The sequence below is a fragment of the Ammospiza caudacuta genome, chromosome 24 (genome assembly GCF_027887145.1).
Source record: "Ammospiza caudacuta isolate bAmmCau1 chromosome 24, bAmmCau1.pri, whole genome shotgun sequence".
In the NCBI taxonomy this organism is placed as follows: Eukaryota; Metazoa; Chordata; class Aves; order Passeriformes; family Passerellidae; genus Ammospiza; species Ammospiza caudacuta.
This window is the reverse complement of record NC_080616.1, coordinates 1,230,723-1,253,437: the sequence shown is the minus strand read 5'-3', so window position 1 is coordinate 1,253,437 and position 22,715 is coordinate 1,230,723.

The following is a 22,715-nucleotide window of genomic DNA, read 5'->3' as shown; positions in this document are numbered from 1 at the left end:
AACAACATGGCAGCTTTCGCAGCTTTTTCCTTGGCACCATCCCTATACCTAGGCTGATTTATCTGCCTAGGGTTAGGGTTAGGCTTCAGCCTAGGGCTTGGATTTCTTTAACCAGGAAGCCCTGAGTTCCAGGCTTACTTCATCTGCCAAAGGCATCCCAAAGGGAGTGCAGAAGTGCCACAACATGGCTGCTTTCACGGCTTTTCCCTTAGGAAGAACCCTAATACCCGGCTGATTTACCTTCCTAGGGTTACTGTTAGGCTTAGGCCTAGGACTTTTAAAACCAGGAAGCCCTGGGCTCCAGGCACACTGCAGCTGCGAAAGGCATCCCAAGGGGAGCGCAAAAGTGACGCAACTTGGCTGCCACCACTGATATTTCCATGAGACCATCCCGAACCATAGGCTGATTTTCCTTCCTAGGCTTAAGGTTTGAGTTACGCCTAGGGTAAGGGTTCTATTAACCAGAAAGCCCTGAGTTCCAAGAACACAGCAGCTGCGAAGGACTACCCAAGAAGAGCGCAAAAGTACCACAACATGCCTGCCTCCACAGCTTTTTCCTTGGGGACATGCCTAATTCCTGGCTGATTTGCCTTTCTCGTCTTAGGGCTGGGGTTCGGCCTAGGGCTAGGATTTTTAAAATCAGGAAGCCCTGAGTTCCAGGAACACTGGAGCTGTGAAAGGCATCCAAAAGGGAGTGCAAAAGTGCCACAACATGGCAGCTTTCGCAGCTTTTTCCTTGGCACCATCCCTATACCTAGGCTGATTTATCTGCCTCGGTTTAGGATTGGGGTTCAGCCTAGGGCTTGGATTTCTTTAACCAGGAAGCCCTGAGTTCCAGGCTTACTTCATCTGCCAAAGGCATCCCAAAGGGAGTGCAGAAGTGCCACAACATGGCTGCTTTCACGGCTTTTCCCTTAGGAAGAACCCTAATACCCGGCTGTTTTACCTTCCTAGGGTTACTGTTAGGCTTAGGCCTAGGACTTTTAAAACCAGGAAGCCCTGGGCTCCAGGCACACTGCAGCTGCGAAAGGCATCCCAAGGGGAGCGCAAAAGTGACGCAACTTGGCTGCCACCACTGATATTTCCATGAGACCATCCCGAACCATAGGCTGATTTTCCTTCCTAGGCTTAAGGTTTGAGTTACGCCTAGGGTAAGGGTTCTATTAACCAGAAAGCCCTGAGTTCCAAGAACACAGCAGCTGCGAAGGACTACCCAAGAAGAGCGCAAAAGTACCACAACATGCCTGCCTCCACAGCTTTTTCCTTGGGGACATGCCTAATTCCTGGCTGATTTGCCTTTCTCGTCTTAGGGTTGGGGTTCGGCCTAGGGCTAGGATTTTTAAAATCAGGAAGCCCTGAGTTCCAGGCACACTGGAGCTGTGAAAGGCATCCAAAAGGGAGTGCAAAAGTGCCACAACATGGCTGCTTTCACGGCTTTTTCCTTGGCAAGAAGCCTAACACCAGGCTGATTTGCCTTCCCAGGGTTACTGTTAGGCTTAGGCCTAGGGCTAGGATTTTTAAAACTAGGAAGCCCTTAGCTCCAGGCACACTGCAGCTGTTCAAGGCATCCCAAGGGGAGTACAAAAGTGCAACAACATGGCAGCTTTCACAGCTTTTTCCTTGGCACCATCCCTATACCTAGGCTGATTTATCTACCTAGGGCTAGGGTTAGGGTTCAGCCTAGGGCTTGGATTTTTTTAACCAGGAAGCTCTGAGTTCCAGGCTTACTTCATCTGCCAAAGGCATCCCAAAGGGAGTGCAGAAGTGCCACAACATGGCTGCTTTCACGGCTTTTCCCTTAGGAAGAACCCTAATACCCGGCTGATTTACCTTCCTAGGGTTACTGTTAGGCTTAGGCCTAGGACTTTTAAAACCAGGAAGCCCTGGGCTCCAGGCACACTGCAGCTGCGAAAGGCATCCCAAGGGGAGCGCAAAAGTGACGCAACTTGGCTGCCACCACTGATATTTCCATGAGAGCATCCCGAACCATAGGCTGATTTTCCTTCCTAGGCTTAGGGTTTGAGTTACGCCTAGGGTAAGGGTTCTATTAACCAGAAAGCCCTGAGTTCCAAGAACACAGCAGCTGCGAAGGACTAGCCAAGAAGAGCGCAAAAGTACCACAACATGCCTGCCTCCACAGCTTTTTCCTTGGGGACATGCCTAATTCCTGGCTGATTTGCCTTTCTCGTCTTAGGGCTGGGGTTCGGCCTAGGGCTAGGATTTTTAAAATCAGGAAGCCCTGAGTTCCAGGCACACTGGAGCTGTGAAAGGCATCCAAAAGGGAGTGCAAAAGTGCCACAACATGGCTGCTTTCATGGCTTTTTCCTTGGCAAGAAGCCTAACACCAGGCTGATTTGCCTTCCCAGGGTTACTGTTAGGCTTAGGCCTAGGGCTAGGATTTTTAAAACTAGGAAGCCCTTAGCTCCAGGCACACTGCAGCTGTTCAAGGCATCCCAAGGGGAGTACAAAAGTGCAACAACATGGCAGCTTTCACAGCTTTTTCCTTGGCACCATCCCTATACCTAGGCTGATTTATCTGCCTAGGGTTAGGGTTAGGCTTCAGCCTAGGGCTTGGATTTCTTTAACCAGGAAGCCCTGAGTTCCAGGCTTACTTCATCTGCCAAAGGCATCCCAAAGGGAGTGCAGAAGTGCCACAACATGGCTGCTTTCACGGCTTTTCCCTTAGGAAGAACCCTAATACCCGGCTGATTTACCTTCCTAGGGTTACTGTTAGGCTTAGGCCTAGGACTTTTAAAACCAGGAAGCCCTGGGCTCCAGGCACACTGCAGCTGCGAAAGGCATCCCAAGGGGAGCGCAAAAGTGACGCAACTTGGCTGCCACCACTGATATTTCCATGAGAGCATCCCGAACCATAGGCTGATTTTCCTTCCTAGGGTTAAGGTTTGAGTTACGCCTAGGGTAAGGGTTCTATTAACCAGAAAGCCCTGAGTTCCAAGAACACAGCAGCTGCGAAGGACTACCCAAGAAGAGCGCAAAAGTACCACAACATGCCTGCCTCCACAGCTTTTTCCTTGGGGACATGCCTAATTCCTGGCTGATTTGCCTTTCTCGTCTTAGGGCTGGGGTTCGGCCTAGGGCTAGGATTTTAAAATCCGGAAGCCCTGAGTTCCAGGCACACTGGAGCTGTGAAAGGCATCCAAAAGGGAGTGCAAAAGTGCCACAACATGGCTGCTTTCACGGCTTTTTCCTTGGCAAGAAGCCTAACACCAGGCTGATTTCCCTTCCCAGGGTTACTGTTAGGCTTAGGCCTAGGGCTAGGATTTTTAAAACTAGGAAGCCCTTAGCTCCAGGCACACTGCAGCTGTTCAAGGCATCCCAAGGGGAGTACAAAAGTGCAACAACATGGCAGCTTTCACAGCTTTTTCCTTGGCACCATCCCTATACCTAGGCTGATTTATCTGCCTAGGGTTAGGGTTAGGGTTCAGCCTAGGGCTTGGATTTCTTTAACCAGGAAGCCCTGAGTTCCAGGCTTACTTCATCTGCCAAAGGCATCCCAAAGGGAGTGCAGAAGTGCCACAACATGGCTGCTTTCACGGCTTTTCCCTTAGGAAGAACCCTAATACCCGGCTGATTTACCTTCCTAGGGTTACTGTTAGGCTTAGGCCTAGGACTTTTAAAACCAGGAAGCCCTGGGCTCCAGGCACACTGCAGCTGCGAAAGGCATCCCAGGGGGAGCGCAAAAGTGACGCAACTTGGCTGCCACCACTGATATTTCCATGAGACCATCCCGAACCATAGGCTGATTTTCCTTCCTAGGGTTAAGGTTTGAGTTACGCCTAGGGTAAGGGTTCTATTAACCAGAAAGCCCTGAGTTCCAAGAACACAGCAGCTGCGAAGGACTACCCAAGAAGAGCGCAAAAGTACCACAACATGCCTGCCTCCACAGCTTTTTCCTTGGGGACATGCCTAATTCCTGGCTGATTTGCCTTTCTCGTCTTAGGGCTAGGGTTTGGCCTAGGGCTAGGATTTTTAAAACTAGGAAGCCCTTAGCTCCAGGCACACTGCAGCTGTTCAAGACATCCCAAGGGGAGTACAAAAGTGCAACAACATGGCAGCTTTCGCAGCTTTTTCCTTGGCACCATCCCTATACCTAGGCTGATTTATCTGCCTAGGGTTAGGGTTAGGGTTCAGCCTAGGGCTTGGATTTCTTTAACCAGGAAGCCCTGAGTTCCAGGCTTACTTCATCTGCCAAAGGCATCCCAAAGGGAGTGCAGAAGTGCCACAACATGGCTGCTTTCACGGCTTTTCCCTTAGGAAGAACCCTAATACCCGGCTGATTTACCTTCCTAGGGTTACTGTTAGGCTTAGGCCTAGGACTTTTAAAACCAGGAAGCCCTGGGCTCCAGGCACACTGCAGCTGCGAAAGGCATCCCAAGGGGAGCGCAAAAGTGACGCAACTTGGCTGCCACCACTGATATTTCCATGAGACCATCCCGAACCATAGGCTGATTTTCCTTCCTAGGCTTAAGGTTTGAGTTACGCCTAGGGTAAGGGTTCTATTAACCAGAAAGCCCTGAGTTCCAAGAACACAGCAGCTGCGAAGGACTACCCAAGAAGAGCGCAAAAGTACCACAACATGCCTGCCTCCACAGCTTTTTCCTTGGGGACATGCCTAATTCCTGGCTGATTTGCCTTTCTCGTCTTAGGGCTGGGGTTCGGCCTAGGGCTAGGATTTTTAAAATCAGGAAGCCCTGAGTTCCAGGCACACTGGAGCTGTGAAAGGCATCCAAAAGGGAGTGCAAAAGTGCCACAACATGGCAGCTTTCGCAGCTTTTTCCTTGGCACCATCCCTATACCTAGGCTGATTTATCTGCCTAGGTTTAGGATTGGGGTTCAGCCTAGGGCTTGGATTTCTTTAACCAGGAAGCCCTGAGTTCCAGGCTTACTTCATCTGCCAAAGGCATCCCAAAGGGAGTGCAGAAGTGCCACAACATGGCTGCTTTCACGGCTTTTCCCTTAGGAAGAACCCTAATACCCGGCTGATTTACCTTCCTAGGGTTACTGTTAGGCTTAGGCCTAGGACTTTTAAAACCAGGAAGCCCTGGGCTCCAGGCACACTGCAGCTGCGAAAGGCATCCCAAGGGGAGCGCAAAAGTGACGCAACTTGCCTGCCACCACTGATATTTCCATGAGACCATCCCGAACCATAGGCTGATTTTCCTTCCTAGGGTTAAGGTTTGAGTTACGCCTAGGGTAAGGGTTCTATTAACCAGAAAGCCCTGAGTTCCAAGAACACAGCAGCTGCGAAGGACTACCCAAGAAGAGCGCAAAAGTACCACAACATGCCTGCCTCCACAGCTTTTTCCTTGGGGACATGCCTAATTCCTGGCTGATTTGCCTTTCTCGTCTTAGGGTTGGGGTTCGGCCTAGGGCTAGGATTTTTAAAATCCGGAAGCCCTGAGTTCCAGGCACACTGGAGCTGTGAAAGGCATCCAAAAGGGAGTGCAAAAGTGCCACAACATGGCTGCTTTCACGGCTTTTTCCTTGGCAAGAAGCCTAACACCAGGCTGATTTGCCTTCCCAGGGTTACTGTTAGGCTTAGGCCTAGGGCTAGGATTTTTAAAACTAGGAAGCCCTTAGCTCCAGGCACACTGCAGCTGTTCAAGGCATCCCAAGGGGAGTACAAAAGTGCAACAACATGGCAGCTTTCACAGCTTTTTCCTTGGCACCATCCCTATACCTAGGCTGATTTATCTACCTAGGGCTAGGGTTAGGGTTCAGCCTAGGGCTTGGATTTTTTTAACCAGGAAGCTCTGAGTTCCAGGCTTACTTCATCTGCCAAAGGCATCCCAAAGGGAGTGCAGAAGTGCCACAACATGGCTGCTTTCACGGCTTTTCCCTTAGGAAGAACCCTAATACCCGGCTGATTTACCTTCCTAGGGTTACTGTTAGGCTTAGGCCTAGGACTTTTAAAACCAGGAAGCCCTGGGCTCCAGGCACACTGCAGCTGCGAAAGGCATCCCAAGGGGAGCGCAAAAGTGACGCAACTTGGCTGCCACCACTGATATTTCCATGAGAGCATCCCGAACCATAGGCTGATTTTCCTTCCTAGGGTTAGGGTTTGAGTTACGCCTAGGGTAAGGGTTCTATTAACCAGAAAGCCCTGAGTTCCAAGAACACAGCAGCTGCGAAGGACTACCCAAGAAGAGTGCAAAAGTACCACAACATGCCTGCCTCCACAGCTTTTTCCTTGGGGACATGCCTAATTCCTGGCTGATTTGCCTTTCTCGTCTTAGGGCTGGGGTTCGGCCTAGGGCTAGGATTTTTAAAATCAGGAAGCCCTGAGTTCCAGGCACACTGGAGCTGTGAAAGGCATCCAAAAGGGAGTGCAAAAGTGCCACAACATGGCTGCTTTCACGGCTTTTTCCTTGGCAAGAAGCCTAACACCAGGCTGATTTACCTTCCCAGGGTGACTGTTAGGCTTAGGCCTAGGGCTAGGATTTTTAAAACTAGGAAGCCCTTAGCTCCAGGCACACTGCAGCTGTTCAAGGCATCCCAAGGGGAGTACAAAAGTGCAACAACATGGCAGCTTTCACAGCTTTTTCCTTGGCACCATCCCTATACCTAGGCTGATTTATCTGCCTAGGGTTAGGGTTAGGCTTCAGCCTAGGGCTTGGATTTCTTTAACCAGGAAGCCCTGAGTTCCAGGCTTACTTCATCTGCCAAAGGCATCCCAAAGGGAGTGCAGAAGTGCCACAACATGGCTGCTTTCACGGCTTTTCCCTTAGGAAGAACCCTAATACCCGGCTGATTTACCTTCCTAGGGTTACTGTTAGGCTTAGGCCTAGGACTTTTAAAACCAGGAAGCCCTGGGCTCCAGGCACACTGCAGCTGCGAAAGGCATCCCAAGGGGAGCGCAAAAGTGACGCAACTTGGCTGCCACCACTGATATTTCCATGAGACCATCCCGAACCATAGGCTGATTTTCCTTCCTAGGGTTAAGGTTTGAGTTACGCCTAGGGTAAGGGTTCTATTAACCAGAAAGCCCTGAGTTCCAAGAACACAGCAGCTGCGAAGGACTAGCCAAGAAGAGCGCAAAAGTACCACAACATGCCTGCCTCCACAGCTTTTTCCTTGGGGACATGCCTAATTCCTGGCTGATTTGCCTTTCTCGTCTTAGGGCTGGGGTTCGGCCTAGGGCTAGGATTTTTAAAATCAGGAAGCCCTGAGTTCCAGGCACACTGGAGCTGTGAAAGGCATCCAAAAGGGAGTGCAAAAGTGCCACAACATGGCTGCTTTCACGGCTTTTTCCTTGGCAAGAAGCCTAACACCAGGCTGATTTCCCTTCCCAGGGTTACTGTTAGGCTTAGGCCTAGGGCTAGGATTTTTAAAACTAGGAAGCCCTTAGCTCCAGGCACACTGCAGCTGTTCAAGGCATCCCAAGGGGAGTACAAAAGTGCAACAACATGGCAGCTTTCACAGCTTTTTCCTTGGCACCATCCCTATACCTAGGCTGATTTATCTGCCTAGGGTTAGGGTTAGGGTTCAGCCTAGGGCTTGGATTTCTTTAACCAGGAAGCCCTGAGTTCCAGGCTTACTTCATCTGCCAAAGGCATCCCAAAGGGAGTGCAGAAGTGCCACAACATGGCTGCTTTCACGGCTTTTCCCATAGGAAGAACCCTAATACCCGGCTGATTTACCTTCATAGGGTTACTGTTAGGCTTAGGCCTAGGACTTTTAAAACCAGGAAGCCCTGGGCTCCAGGCACACTGCAGCTGCGAAAGGCATCCCAAGGGGAGCGCAAAAGTGATGCAACTTGGCTGCCACCACTGATATTTCCATGAGACCATCCCGAACCATAGGCTGATTTTCCTTCCTAGGGTTAAGGTTTGAGTTACGCCTAGGGTAAGGGTTCTATTAACCAGAAAGCCCTGAGTTCCAAGAACACAGCAGCTGCGAAGGACTAGCCAAGAAGAGCGCAAAAGTACCACAACATGCCTGCCTCCACAGCTTTTTCCTTGGGGACATGCCTAATTCCTGGCTGATTTGCCTTTCTCGTCTTAGGGCTGGGGTTCGGCCTAGGGCTAGGATTTTAAAATCCGGAAGCCCTGAGTTCCAGGCACACTGGAGCTGTGAAAGGCATCCAAAAGGGAGTGCAAAAGTGCCACAACATGGCTGCTTTCACGGCTTTTTCCTTGGCAAGAAGCCTAACACCAGGCTGATTTCCCTTCCCAGGGTTACTGTTAGGCTTAGGCCTAGGGCTAGGATTTTTAAAACTAGGAAGCCCTTAGCTCCAGGCACACTGCAGCTGTTCAAGGCATCCCAAGGGGAGTACAAAAGTGCAACAACATGGCAGCTTTCACAGCTTTTTCCTTGGCACCATCCCTATACCTAGGCTGATTTATCTGCCTAGGGTTAGGGTTAGGGTTCAGCCTAGGGCTTGGATTTCTTTAACCAGGAAGCCCTGAGTTCCAGGCTTACTTCATCTGCCAAAGGCATCCCAAAGGGAGTGCAGAAGTGCCACAACATGGCTGCTTTCACGGCTTTTTCCTTAGGAAGAACCCTAATACCCGGCTGATTTACCTTCCTAGGGTTACTGTTAGGCTTAGGCCTAGGACTTTTAAAACCAGGAAGCCCTGGGCTCCAGGCACACTGCAGCTGCGAAAGGCATCCCAAGGGGAGCGCAAAAGTGACGCAACTTGGCTGCCACCACTGATATTTCCATGAGACCATCCCGAACCATAGGCTGATTTTCCTTCCTAGGGTTAAGGTTTGAGTTACGCCTAGGGTAAGGGTTCTATTAACCAGAAAGCCCTGAGTTCCAAGAACACAGCACCTGTGAAGGACTACCCAAGAAGAGCGCAAAAGTACCACAACATGCCTGCCTCCACAGCTTTTTCCTTGGGGACATGCCTAATTCCTGGCTGATTTGCCTTTCTCGTCTTAGGGCTGGGGTTTGGCCTAGGGCTAGGATTTTTAAAATCAGGAAGCCCTGAGTTCCAGGCACACTGGAGCTGTGAAAGGCATCCAAAAGGGAGTGCAAAAGTGCCACAACATGGCAGCTTTCGCAGCTTTTTCCTTGGCACCATCCCTATACCTAGGCTGATTTATCTGCCTAGGTTTAGGGTTGGGGTTCAGCCTAGGGCTTGGATTTCTTTAACCAGGAAGCCCTGAGTTCCAGGCTTACTTCATCTGCCAAAGGCATCCTAAAGGGAGTGCAGAAGTGCCACAACATGGCTGCTTTCACGGCTTTTCCCTTAGGAAGAACTCTAATTCTTGGCTGATTTACCTTCCTAGGGTTACTGTTAGGCTTAGGCCTAGGACTTTTAAAACCAGGAAGCCCTGGGCTCCAGGCACACTGCAGCTGCGAAATGCATCCCAAGGGGAGCGCAAAAGTGACGCAACTTGGCTGCCACCACTGATATTTCCATGAGAGCATCCCGAACCATAGGCTGATTTTCCTTCCTAGGGTTAAGGTTTGAGTTACGCCTAGGGTAAGGGTTCTATTAACCAGAAAGCCCTGAGTTCCAAGAACACAGCAGCTGCAAAGGACTAGCCAAGAAGAGCGCAAAAGTACCACAACATGCCTGCCTCCACAGCTTTTTCCTTGGGGACATGCCTAATTCCTGGCTGATTTGCCTTTCTCGTCTTAGGGCTGGGGTTCGGCCTAGGGCTAGGATTTTAAAATCCGGAAGCCCTGAGTTCCAGGCACACTGGAGCTGTGAAAGGCATCCAAAAGGGAGTGCAAAAGTGCCACAACATGGCTGCTTTCACGGCTTTTTCCTTGGCAAGAAGCCTAACACCAGGCTGATTTCCCTTCCCAGGGTTACTGTTAGGCTTAGGCCTAGGGCTAGGATTTTTGAAACTAGGAAGCCCTTAGCTCCAGGCACACTGCAGCTGTTCAAGGCATCCCAAGGGGAGTACAAAAGTGCAACAACATGGCAGCTTTCACAGCTTTTTCCTTGGCACCATCCCTATACCTAGGCTGATTTATCTGCCTAGGGTTAGGGTTAGGGTTCAGCCTAGGGCTTGGATTTCTTTAACCAGGAAGCCCTGAGTTCCAGGCTTACTTCATCTGCCAAAGGCATCCCAAAGGGAGTGCAGAAGTGCCACAACATGGCTGCTTTCACGGCTTTTCCCTTAGGAAGAACCCTAATACCCGGCTGATTTACCTTCCTAGGGTTACTGTTAGGCTTAGGACTAGGACTTTTAAAACCAGGAAGCCCTGGGCTCCAGGCACACTGCAGCTGCGAAAGGCATCCCAAGGGGAGCGCAAAAGTGACGCAACTTGGCTTCCACCACTGATATTTCCATGAGATCATCCCGAACCATAGGCTGATTTTCCTTCCTAGGCTTAAGGTTTGAGTTACGCCTAGGGTAAGGGTTCTATTAACCAGAAAGCCCTGAGTTCCAAGAACACAGCAGCTGCGAAGGACTACCCAAGAAGAGCGCAAAAGTACCACAACATGCCTGCCTCCACAGCTTTTTCCTTGGGGACATGCCTAATTCCTGGCTGATTTGCCTTTCTCGTCTTAGGGCTGGGGTTCGGCCTAGGGCTAGGATTTTTAAAATCAGGAAGCCCTGAGTTCCAGGCACACTGGAGCTGTGAAAGGCATCCAAAAGGGAGTGCAAAAGTGCCACAACATGGCTGCTTTCACGGCTTTTTCCTTGGCAAGAAGCCTAACACCAGGCTGATTTCCCTTCCCAGGGTTACTGTTAGGCTTAGGCCTAGGGCTAGGATTTTTAAAACTAGGAAGCCCTTAGCTCCAGGCACACTGCAGCTGTTCAAGGCATCCCAAGGGGAGTACAAAAGTGCAACAACATGGCAGCTTTCACAGCTTTTTCCTTGGCACCATCCCTATACCTAGGCTGATTTATCTGCCTAGGGTTAGGGTTAGGGTTCAGCCTAGGGCTTGGATTTCTTTAACCAGGAAGCCCTGAGTTCCAGGCTTACTTCATCTGCCAAAGGCATCCCAAAGGGAGTGCAGAAGTGCCACAACATGGCTGCTTTCACGGCTTTTCCCTTAGGAAGAACCCTAATACCCGGCTGATTTACCTTCCTAGGGTTACTGTTAGGCTTAGGCCTAGGACTTTTAAAACCAGGAAGCCCTGGGCTCCAGGCACACTGCAGCTGCGAAAGGCATCCCAAGGGGAGCGCAAAAGTGACGCAACTTGGCTGCCACCACTGATATTTCCATGAGAGCATCCCGAACCATAGGCTGATTTTCCTTCCTAGGGTTAAGGTTTGAGTTACGCCTAGGGTAAGGGTTCTATTAACCAGAAAGCCCTGAGTTCCAAGAACACAGCACCTGTGAAGGACTACCCAAGAAGAGCGCAAAAGTACCACAACATGCCTGCCTCCACAGCTTTTTCCTTGGGGACATGCCTAATTCCTGGCTGATTTGCCTTTCTCGTCTTAGGGCTGGGGTTTGGCCTAGGGCTAGGATTTTTAAAATCAGGAAGCCCTGAGTTCCAGGCACACTGGAGCTGTGAAAGGCATCCAAAAGGGAGTGCAAATGTGCCACAACATGGCAGCTTTCGCAGCTTTTTCCTTGGCACCATCCCTATACCTAGTCTGATTTATCTGCCTAGGTTTAGGGTTGGGGTTCAGCCTAGGGCTTGGATTTCTTTAACCAGGAAGCCCTGAGTTCCAGGCTTACTTCATCTGCCAAAGGCATCCTAAAGGGAGTGCAGAAGTGCCACAACATGGCTGCTTTCACGGCTTTTCCCTTAGGAAGAACCCTAATTCTTGGCTGATTTACCTTCCTAGGGTTACTGTTAGGCTTAGGCCTAGGACTTTTAAAACCAGGAAGCCCTGGGCTCCAGGCACACTGCAGCTGCGAAAGGCATCCCAAGGGGAGCGCAAAAGTGACGCAACTTGGCTGCCACCACTGATATTTCCATGAGAGCATCCCGAACCATAGGCTGATTTTCCTTCCTAGGGTTAAGGTTTGAGTTACGCCTAGGGTAAGGGTTCTATTAACCAGAAAGCCCTGAGTTCCAAGAACACAGCAGCTGCAAAGGACTAGCCAAGAAGAGCGCAAAAGTACCACAACATGCCTGCCTCCACAGCTTTTTCCTTGGGGACATGCCTAATTCCTGGCTGATTTGCCTTTCTCGTCTTAGGGCTGGGGTTCGGCCTAGGGCTAGGATTTTAAAATCCGGAAGCCCTGAGTTCCAGGCACACTGGAGCTGTGAAAGGCATCCAAAAGGGAGTGCAAAAGTGCCACAACATGGCTGCTTTCACGGCTTTTTCCTTGGCAAGAAGCCTAACACCAGGCTGATTTCCCTTCCCAGGGTTACTGTTAGGCTTAGGCCTAGGGCTAGGATTTTTGAAACTAGGAAGCCCTTAGCTCCAGGCACACTGCAGCTGTTCAAGGCATCCCAAGGGGAGTACAAAAGTGCAACAACATGGCAGCTTTCACAGCTTTTTCCTTGGCACCATCCCTATACCTAGGCTGATTTATCTGCCTAGGGTTAGGGTTAGGCTTCAGCCTAGGGCTTGGATTTCTTTAACCAGGAAGCCCTGAGTTCCAGGCTTACTTCATCTGCCAAAGGCATCCCAAAGGGAGTGCAGAAGTGCCACAACATGGCTGCTTTCACGGCTTTTCCCTTAGGAAGAACCCTAATACCCGGCTGATTTACCTTCCTAGGGTTACTGTTAGGCTTAGGCCTAGGACTTTTAAAACCAGGAAGCCCTGGGCTCCAGGCACACTGCAGCTGCGAAAGGCATCCCAAGGGGAGCGCAAAAGTGATGCAACTTGGCTGCCACCACTGATATTTCCATGAGACCATCCCGAACCATAGGCTGATTTTCCTTCCTAGGGTTAAGGTTTGAGTTACGCCTAGGGTAAGGGTTCTATTAACCAGAAAGCCCTGAGTTCCAAGAACACAGCAGCTGCGAAGGACTACCCAAGAAGAGCGCAAAAGTACCACAACATGCCTGCCTCCACAGCTTTTTCCTTGGGGACATGCCTAATTCCTGGCTGATTTGCCTTTCTCGTCTTAGGGCTGGGGTTCGGCCTAGGGCTAGGATTTTTAAAATCAGGAAGCCCTGAGTTCCAGGCACACTGGAGCTGTGAAAGGCATCCAAAAGGGAGTGCAAAAGTGCCACAACATGGCAGCTTTCGCAGCTTTTTCCTTGGCACCATCCCTATACCTAGGCTGATTTATCTGCCTAGGTTTAGGGTTGGGGTTCAGCCTAGGGCTTGGATTTCTTTAACCAGGAAGCCCTGAGTTCCAGGCTTACTTCATCTGCCAAAGGCATCCCAAAGGGAGTGCAGAAGTGCCACAACATGGCTGCTTTCACGGCTTTTCACTTAGGAAGAACCCTAATACCCGGCTGATTTACCTTCCTAGGGTTACTGTTAGGCTTAGGCCTAGGACTTTTAAAACCAGGAAGCCCTGGGCTCCAGGCACACTGCAGCTGCGAAAGGCATCCCAAGGGGAGCGCAAAAGTGACGCAACTTGGCTGCCACCACTGATATTTCCATGAGAGCATCCCGAACCATAGGCTGATTTTCCTTCCTAGGCTTAAGGTTTGAGTTACGCCTAGGGTAAGGGTTCTATTAACCAGAAAGCCCTGAGTTCCAAGAACACAGCAGCTGCGAAGGACTACCCAAGAAGAGCGCAAAAGTACCACAACATGCCTGCCTCCACAGCTTTTTCCTTGGGGACATGCCTAATTCCTGGCTGATTTGCCTTTCTCGTCTTAGGGCTGGGGTTCGGCCTAGGGCTAGGATTTTAAAATCCGGAAGACCTGAGTTCCAGGCACACTGGAGCTGTGAAAGGCATCCAAAAGGGAGTGCAAAAGTGCCACAACATGGCTGCTTTCACGGCTTTTTCCTTGGCAAGAAGCCTAACACCAGGCTGATTTGCCTTCCCAGGGTTACTGTTAGGCTTAGGCCTAGGGCTAGGATTTTTAAAACTAGGAAGCCCTTAGCTCCAGGCACACTGCAGCTGTTCAAGGCATCCCAAGGGGAGTACAAAAGTGCAACAACATGGCAGCTTTCACAGCTTTTTCCTTGGCACCATCCCTATACCTAGGCTGATTTATCTGCCTAGGGTTAGGGTTAGGGTTCAGCCTAGGGCTTGGATTTCTTTAACCAGGAAGCCCTGAGTTCCAGGCTTACTTCATCTGCCAAAGGCATCCCAAAGGGAGTGTAGAAGTGCCACAACATGGCTGCTTTCACGGCTTTTCCCTTAGAAGAACCCTAATACCCGGCTGATTTACCTTCCTAGGGTTACTGTTAGGCTTAGGCCTAGGACTTTTAAAACCAGGAAGCCCTGGGCTCCAGGCACACTGCAGCTGCGAAAGGCATCCCAAGGGGAGCGCAAAAGTGACGCAACTTGGCTGCCACCACTGATATTTCCATGAGACCATCCCGAACCATAGGCTGATTTTCCTTCCTAGGGTTAGGGTTTGAGTTACGCCTAGGGTAAGGGTTCTATTAAGCAGAAAGCCCTGAGTTCCAAGAACACAGCAGCTGCAAAGGACTAGCCAAGAAGAGTGCAAAAGTACCACAACATGCCTGCCTCCACAGCTTTTTCCTTGGGGACATGCCTAATTCCTGGCGGATTTGCCTTTCTCGTCTTAGGGCTGGGGTTCGGCCTAGGGCTAGGATTTTTAAAATCAGGAAGCCCTGAGTTCCAGGCACACTGGAGCTGTGAAAGGCATCCAAAAGGGAGTGCAAAAGTGCCACAACATGGCAGCTTTCACAGCTTTTTCCTTGGCACCATCCCTATACCTAGGCTGATTTATCTGCCTAGTGTTAGGGTCGGGGTTCAGCCTAGGGCTTGGATTTCTTTAACCAGGAAGCCCTGAGTTCCAGGCTTACTTCATCTGCCAAAGGCATCCCAAAGGGAGTGCAGAAGTGCCACAACATGGCTGCTTTCACGGCTTTTCCCTTAGGAAGAACCCTAATACCCGGCTGATTTACCTTCCTAGGGTTACTGTTAGGCTTAGGCCTAGGACTTTTAAAACCAGGAAGCCCTGGGCTCCAGGCACACTGCAGCTGCGAAAGGCATCCCAAGGGGAGCGCAAAAGTGACGCAACTTGGCTGCCACCACTGATATTTCCATGAGACCATCCCGAACCATAGGCTGATTTTCCTTCCTAGGGTTAAGGTTTGAGTTACGCCTAGGGTAAGGGTTCTATTAACCAGAAAGCCCTGAGTTCCAAGAACACAGCAGCTGCGAAGGACTAGCCAAGAAGAGCGCAAAAGTACCACAACATGCCTGCCTCCACAGCTTTTTCCTTGGGGACATGCCTAATTCCTGGCTGATTTGCCTTTCTCGTCTTAGGGCTGGGGTTCGGCCTAGGGCTAGGATTTTTAAAATCAGGAAGCCCTGAGTTCCAGGCACACTGGAGCTGTGAAAGGCATCCAAAAGGGAGTGCAAAAGTGCCACAACATGGCTGCTTTCACGGCTTTTTCCTTGGCAAGAAGCCTAACACCAGGCTGATTTCCCTTCCCAGGGTTACTGTTAGGCTTAGGCCTAGGGCTAGGATTTTTAAAACTAGGAAGCCCTTAGCTCCAGGCACACTGCAGCTGTTCAAGGCATCCCAAGGGGAGTACAAAAGTGCAACAACATGGCAGCTTTCACAGCTTTTTCCTTGGCACCATCCCTATACCTAGGCTGATTTATCTGCCTAGGGTTAGGGTTAGGGTTCAGCTTAGGGCTTGGATTTCTTTAACCAGGAAGCCCTGAGTTCCAGGCTTACTTCATCTGCCAAAGGCATCCCAAAGGGAGTGCAGAAGTGCCACAACATGGCTGCTTTCACGGCTTTTCCCTTAGGAAGAACCCTAATACCCGGCTGATTTACCTTCCTAGGGTTACTGTTAGGCTTAGGCCTAGGACTTTTAAAACCAGGAAGCCCTGGGCTCCAGGCACACTGCAGCTGCGAAAGGCATCCCAAGGGGAGTACAAAAGTGCAACAACATGGCAGCTTTCACAGCTTTTTCCTTGGCACCATCCCTATACCTAGGCTGAATTATCTGCCTAGGGTTAGGGTTCAGCCTAGGGCTTGGATTTCTTTAACCAGGAAGCCCTGAGTTCCAGGCTTACTTCATCTGCCAAAGGCATCCCAAAGGGAGTGCAGAAGTGCCACAACATGGCTGCTTTCACGGCTTTTCCCTTAGGAAGAACCCTAATACCCGGCTGATTTACCTTCCTAGGGTTACTGTTAGGCTTAGGCCTAGGACTTTTAAAACCAGGAAGCCCTGGGCTCCAGGCACACTGCAGCTGCGAAAGGCATCCCAAGGGGAGCGCAAAAGTGACGCAACTTGGCTGCCACCACTGATATTTCCATGAGAGCATCCCGAACCATAGGCTGATTTTCCTTCCTAGGCTTAAGGTTTGAGTTACGCCTAGGGTAAGGGTTCTATTAACCAGAAAGCCCTGAGTTCCAAGAACACAGCAGCTGCGAAGGACTACCCAAGAAGAGCGCAAAAGTACCACAACATGCCTGCCTCCACAGCTTTTTCCTTGGGGACATGCCTAATTCCTGGCTGATTTGCCTTTCTCGTCTTAGGGCTGGGGTTCGGCCTAGGGCTAGGATTTTTAAAATCAGGAAGCCCTGAGTTCCAGGCACACTGGAGCTGTGAAAGGCATCCAAAAGGGAGTGCAAAAGTGCCACAACATGGCTGCTTTCACGGCTTTTTCCTTGGCAAGAAGCCTAACACCAGGCTGATTTCCCTTCCCAGGGTTACTGTTAGGCTTAGGCCTAGGGCTAGGATTTTTGAAAGTAGGAAGCCCTTAGCTCCAGGCACACTGCAGCTGTTCAAGGCATCCCAAGGGGAGTACAAAAGTGCAACAACATGGCAGCTTTCACAGCTTTTTCCTTGGCACCATCCCTATACCTAGGCTGAATTTTCTGCCAAGGGTTTGGGTTCAGCCTAGGGCTTGGATTTCTTTAACCAGGAAGCCCTGAGTTCCAGGCTTCCTTCATCTGCCAAAGGCATCCCAAAGGGAGTGCAGAAGTGCCACAACATGGCTGCTTTCACGGCTTTTCCCTTAGGAAGAACCCTAATACCCGGCTGATTTACCTTCCTAGGGTTACTGTTAGGCTTAGGCCTAGGACTTTTAAAACCAGGAAGCCCTGGGCTCCAGGCACACTGCAGCTGCGAAAGGCATCCCAAGGGGAGCACAAAAGTGACGCAACTTGGCTGCCACCACTGATATTTCCATGAGAGCATCCCGAACCATAGGCTGATTTTCCTTCCTAGGGTTAAGGTTTGAGTTACGCCTAGGGTAAGGGTTCTATTAACCAGAAAGCCCTGAGTTCCAAGAACACAGCAGCTGCGAAGGACTAGCCAAGAAGAGCGCAAAAGTACCACAACATGCCTGCCTCCACAGCTTTTTCCTTGGGGACATGCCTAATTCCTGGCGGATTTGCCTTTCTCGTCTTAGGGCTGGGGTTCGGCCTAGGGCTAGGATTTTTAAAATCAGGAAGCCCTGAGTTCCAGGCACACTGGAGCTGTGAAAGGCATCCAAAAGGGAGTGCAAAAGTGCCACAACATGGCTGCTTTCACGGCTTTTTCCTTGGCAAGAAGCCTAACACCAGGCTGATTTCCCTTCCCAGGGTTACTGTTAGGCTTAGGCCTAGGGCTAGGATTTTTAAAACTAGGAAGCCCTTAGCTCCAGGCACACTGCAGCTGTTCAAGGCATCCCAAGGGGAGTACAAAAGTGCAACAACATGGCAGCTTTCACAGCTTTTTCCTTGGCACCATCCCTATACCTAGGCTGATTTATCTGCCTAGGGTTAGGGTTAGGCTTCAGCCTAGGGCTTGGATTTCTTTAACCAGGAAGCCCTGAGTTCCAGGCTTACTTCATCTGCCAAAGGCATCCCAAAGGGAGTGCAGAAGTGCCACAACATGGCTGCTTTCACGGCTTTTCCCTTAGGAAGAACCCTAATACCCGGCTGATTTACCTTCCTAGGGTTACTGTTAGGCTTAGGCCTAGGGCTAGGATTTTTAAAACTAGGAAGCCCTTAGCTCCAGGCACACTGCAGCTGTTCAAGGCATCCCAAGGGGAGTACAAAAGTGCAACAACATGGCAGCTTTCACAGCTTTTTCCTTGGCACCATCCCTATACCTAGTCTGAATTTTCTGCCAAGGGTTAGGGTTCAGCCTAGGGCTTGGATTTCTTTAACCAGGAAGCCCTGAGTTCCAGGCTTACTTCATCTGCCAAAGGCATCCCAAAGGGAGTGCAGAAGTGCCACAACATGGCTGCTTTCACGGCTTTTCCCTTAGGAAGAACCCTAATACCCGGCTGATTTACCTTCCTAGGGTTACTGTTAGGCTTAGGCCTAGGACTTTTAAAACCAGGAAGCCCTGGGCTCCAGGCACACTGCAGCTGCGAAAGGCATCCCAAGGGGAGCGCAAAAGTGACGCAACTTGGCTGCCTCTGCTGCTATTCTCATGAGACCATCCCGAACCATAGGCTGCTTTTCCTTCCTAGGGTTAAGGTTTGAGTTACGCCTAGGGTAAGGGTTCTATTAACCAGAAAGCCCTGAGTTCCAAGAACACAGCAGCTGCGAAGGACTAGCCAAGAAGAGCGCAAAAGTACCACAACATGCCTGCCTCCACAGCTTTTTCCTTGGGGACATGCCTAATTCCTGGCTGATTTGCCTTTCTCGTCTTAGGGCTGGGGTTCGGCCTAGGGCTAGGATTTTTAAAATCAGGAAGCCCTGAGTTCCAGGCACACTGGAGCTGTGAAAGGCATCCAAAAGGGAGTGCAAAAGTGCCACAACATGGCTGCTTTCACGGCTTTTTCCTTGGCAAGAAGCCTAACACCAGGCTGATTTGCCTTCCCAGGGTTACTGTTAGGCTTAGGCCTAGGGCTAGGATTTTTAAAACTAGGAAGCCCTTAGCTCCAGGCACACTGCAGCTGTTCAAGGCATCCCAAGGGGAGTACAAAAGTGCAACAACATGGCAGCTTTCACAGCTTTTTCCTTGGCACCATCCCTATACCTAGGCTGATTTATCTGCCTAGGGTTAGGGTTAGGCTTCAGCCTAGGGCTTGGATTTCTTTAACCAGGAAGCCCTGAGTTCCAGGCTTACTTCATCTGCCAAAGGCATCCCAAAGGGAGTGCAGAAGTGCCACAACATGGCTGCTTTCACGGCTTTTCCCTTAGGAAGAACCCTAATACCCGGCTGATTTACCTTCCTAGGGTTACTGTTAGGCTTAGGCCTAGGACTTTTAAAACCAGGAAGCCCTGGGCTCCAGGCACACTGCAGCTGCGAAAGGCATCCCAAGGGGAGCGCAAAAGTGACGCAACTTGGCTGCCACCACTGATATTTCCATGAGAGCATCCCGAACCATAGGCTGATTTTCCTTCCTAGGCTTAAGGTTTGAGTTACGCCTAGGGTAAGGGTTCTATTAACCAGAAAGCCCTGAGTTCCAAGAACACAGCAGCTGCGAAGGACTACCCAAGAAGAGCGCAAAAGTACCACAACATGCCTGCCTCCACAGCTTTTTCCTTGGGGACATGCCTAATTCCTGGCTGATTTGCCTTTCTCGTCTTAGGGCTGGGGTTCGGCCTAGGGCTAGGATTTTTAAAATCAGGAAGCCCTGAGTTCCAGGCACACTGGAGCTGTGAAAGGCATCCAAAAGGGAGTGCAAAAGTGCCACAACATGGCTGCTTTCACGGCTTTTTCCTTGGCAAGAAGCCTAACACCAGGCTGATTTCCCTTCCCAGGGTTACTGTTAGGCTAAGGCCTAGGGCTAGGATTTTTAAAACTAGGAAGCCCTTAGCTCCAGGCACACTGCAGCTGTTCAAGGCATCCCAAGGGGAGTACAAAAGTGCAACAACATGGCAGCTTTCACAGCTTTTTCCTTGGCACCATCCCTATACCTAGGCTGATTTATCTGCCTAGGGTTAGGGTTAGGCTTCAGCCTAGGGCTTGGATTTCTTTAACCAGGAAGCCCTGAGTTCCAGGCTTACTTCATCTGCCAAAGGCATCCCAAAGGGAGTGCAGAAGTGCCACAACATGGCTGCTTTCACGGCTTTTCCCTTAGGAAGAACCCTAATACCCGGCTGATTTACCTTCCTAGGGTTACTGTTAGGCTTAGGCCTAGGACTTTTAAAACCAGGAAGCCCTGGGCTCCAGGCACACTGCAGCTGCGAAAGGCATCCCAAGGGGAGCGCAAAAGTGACGCAACTTGGCTGCCACCACTGATATTTCCATGAGAGCATCCCGAACCATAGGCTGATTTTCCTTCCTAGGCTTAAGGTTTGAGTTACGCCTAGGGTAAGGGTTCTATTAACCAGAAAGCCCTGAGTTCCAAGAACACAGCAGCTGCGAAGGACTACCCAAGAAGAGCGCAAAAGTACCACAACATGCCTGCCTCCACAGCTTTTTCCTTGGGGACATGCCTAATTCCTGGCGGATTTGCCTTTCTCGTCTTAGGGCTGGGGTTCGGCCTAGGGCTAGGATTTTTAAAATCAGGAAGCCCTGAGTTCCAGGCACACTGGAGCTGTGAAAGGCATCCAAAAGGGAGTGCAAAAGTGCCACAACATGGCTGCTTTCACGGCTTTTTCCTTGGCAAGAAGCCTAACACCAGGCTGATTTCCCTTCCCAGGGTTACTGTTAGGCTAAGGCCTAGGGCTAGGATTTTTAAAACTAGGAAGCCCTTAGCTCCAGGCACACTGCAGCTGTTCAAGGCATCCCAAGGGGAGTACAAAAGTGCAACAACATGGCAGCTTTCACAGCTTTTTCCTTGGCACCATCCCTATACCTAGTCTGAATTTTCTGCCAAGGGTTAGGGTTCAGCCTAGGGCTTGGATTTCTTTAACCAGGAAGCCCTGAGTTCCAGGCTTCCTTCATCTGCCAAAGGCATCCCAAAGGGAGTGCAGAAGTGCCACAACATGGCTGCTTTCACGGCTTTTCCCTTAGGAAGAACCCTAATACCCGGCTGATTTACCTTCCTAGGGTTACTGTTAGGCTTAGGCCTAGGACTTTTAAAACCAGGAAGCCCTGGGCTCCAGGCACACTGCAGCTGCGAAAGGCATCCCAAGGGGAGCGCAAAAGTGACGCAACTTGGCTGCCTCTGCTGCTATTCTCATGAGACCATCCCGAACCATAGGCTGCTTTTCCTTCCTAGGGTTAAGGTTTGAGTTACGCCTAGGGTAAGGGTTCTATTAACCAGAAAGCCCTGAGTTCCAAGAACACAGCAGCTGCGAAGGACTAGCCAAGAAGAGCGCAAAAGTACCACAACATGCCTGCCTCCACAGCTTTTTCCTTGGGGACATGCCTAATTCCTGGCGGATTTGCCTTTCTCGTCTTAGGGCTGGGGTTCGGCCTAGGGCTAGGATTGTTAAAATCAGGAAGCCCTGAGTTCCAGGCACACTGGAGCTGTGAAAGGCATCCAAAAGGGAGTGCAAAAGTGCCACAACATGGCTGCTTTCACGGCTTTTTCCTTGGCAAGAAGCCTAACACCAGGCTGATTTCCCTTCCCAGGGTTACTGTTAGGCTAAGGCCTAGGGCTAGGATTTTTAAAACTAGGAAGCCCTTAGCTCCAGGCACACTGCAGCTGTTCAAGGCATCCCAAGGGGAGTACAAAAGTGCAACAACATGGCAGCTTTCACAGCTTTTTCCTTGGCACCATCCCTATACCTAGGCTGATTTATCTGCCTAGGGTTAGGGTTAGGCTTCAGCCTAGGGCTTGGATTTCTTTAACCAGGAAGCCCTGAGTTCCAGGCTTACTTCATCTGCCAAAGGCATCCCAAAGGGAGTGCAGAAGTGCCACAACATGGCTGCTTTCACGGCTTTTCCCTTAGGAAGAACCCTAATACCCGGCTGATTTACCTTCCTAGGGTTACTGTTAGGCTTAGGCCTAGGGCTAGGATTTTTAAAACTAGGAAGCCCTGGGCTCCAGGCACACTGCAGCTGTTCAAGGCATCCCAAGGGGAGTACAAAAGTGCAACAACATGGCAGCTTTCACAGCTTTTTCCTTGGCACCATCCCTATACCTAGTCTGAATTTTCTGCCAAGGGTTAGGGTTCAGCCTAGGGCTTGGATTTCTTTAACCAGGAAGCCCTGAGTTCCAGGCTTCCTTCATCTGCCAAAGGCATCCCAAAGGGAGTGCAGAAGTGCCACAACATGGCTGCTTTCACGGCTTTTCCCTTAGGAAGAACCCTAATACCCGGCTGATTTACCTTCCTAGGGTTACTGTTAGGCTTAGGCCTAGGACTTTTAAAACCAGGAAGCCCTGGGCTCCAGGCACACTGCAGCTGCGAAAGGCATCCCAAGGGGAGCGCAAAAGTGACGCAACTTGGCTGCCTCTGCTGCTATTCTCATGAGACCATCCCGAACCATAGGCTGCTTTTCCTTCCTAGGGTTAAGGTTTGAGTTACGCCTAGGGTAAGGGTTCTATTAACCAGAAAGCCCTGAGTTCCAAGAACACAGCAGCTGCGAAGGACTAGCCAAGAAGAGCGCAAAAGTACCACAACATGCCTGCCTCCACAGCTTTTTCCTTGGGGACATGCCTAATTCATGGCTGATTTGCCTTTCTCGTCTTAGGGCTGGGGTTCGGCCTAGGGCTAGGATTTTTAAAATCAGGAAGCCCTGAGTTCCAGGCACACTGGAGCTGTGAAAGGCATCCAAAAGGGAGTGCAAAAGTGCCACAACATGGCTGCTTTCACGGCTTTTTCCTTGGCAAGAAGCCTAACACCAGGCTGATTTCCCTTCCCAGGGTTACTGTTAGGCTAAGGCCTAGGGCTAGGATTTTTAAAACTAGGAAGCCCTTAGCTC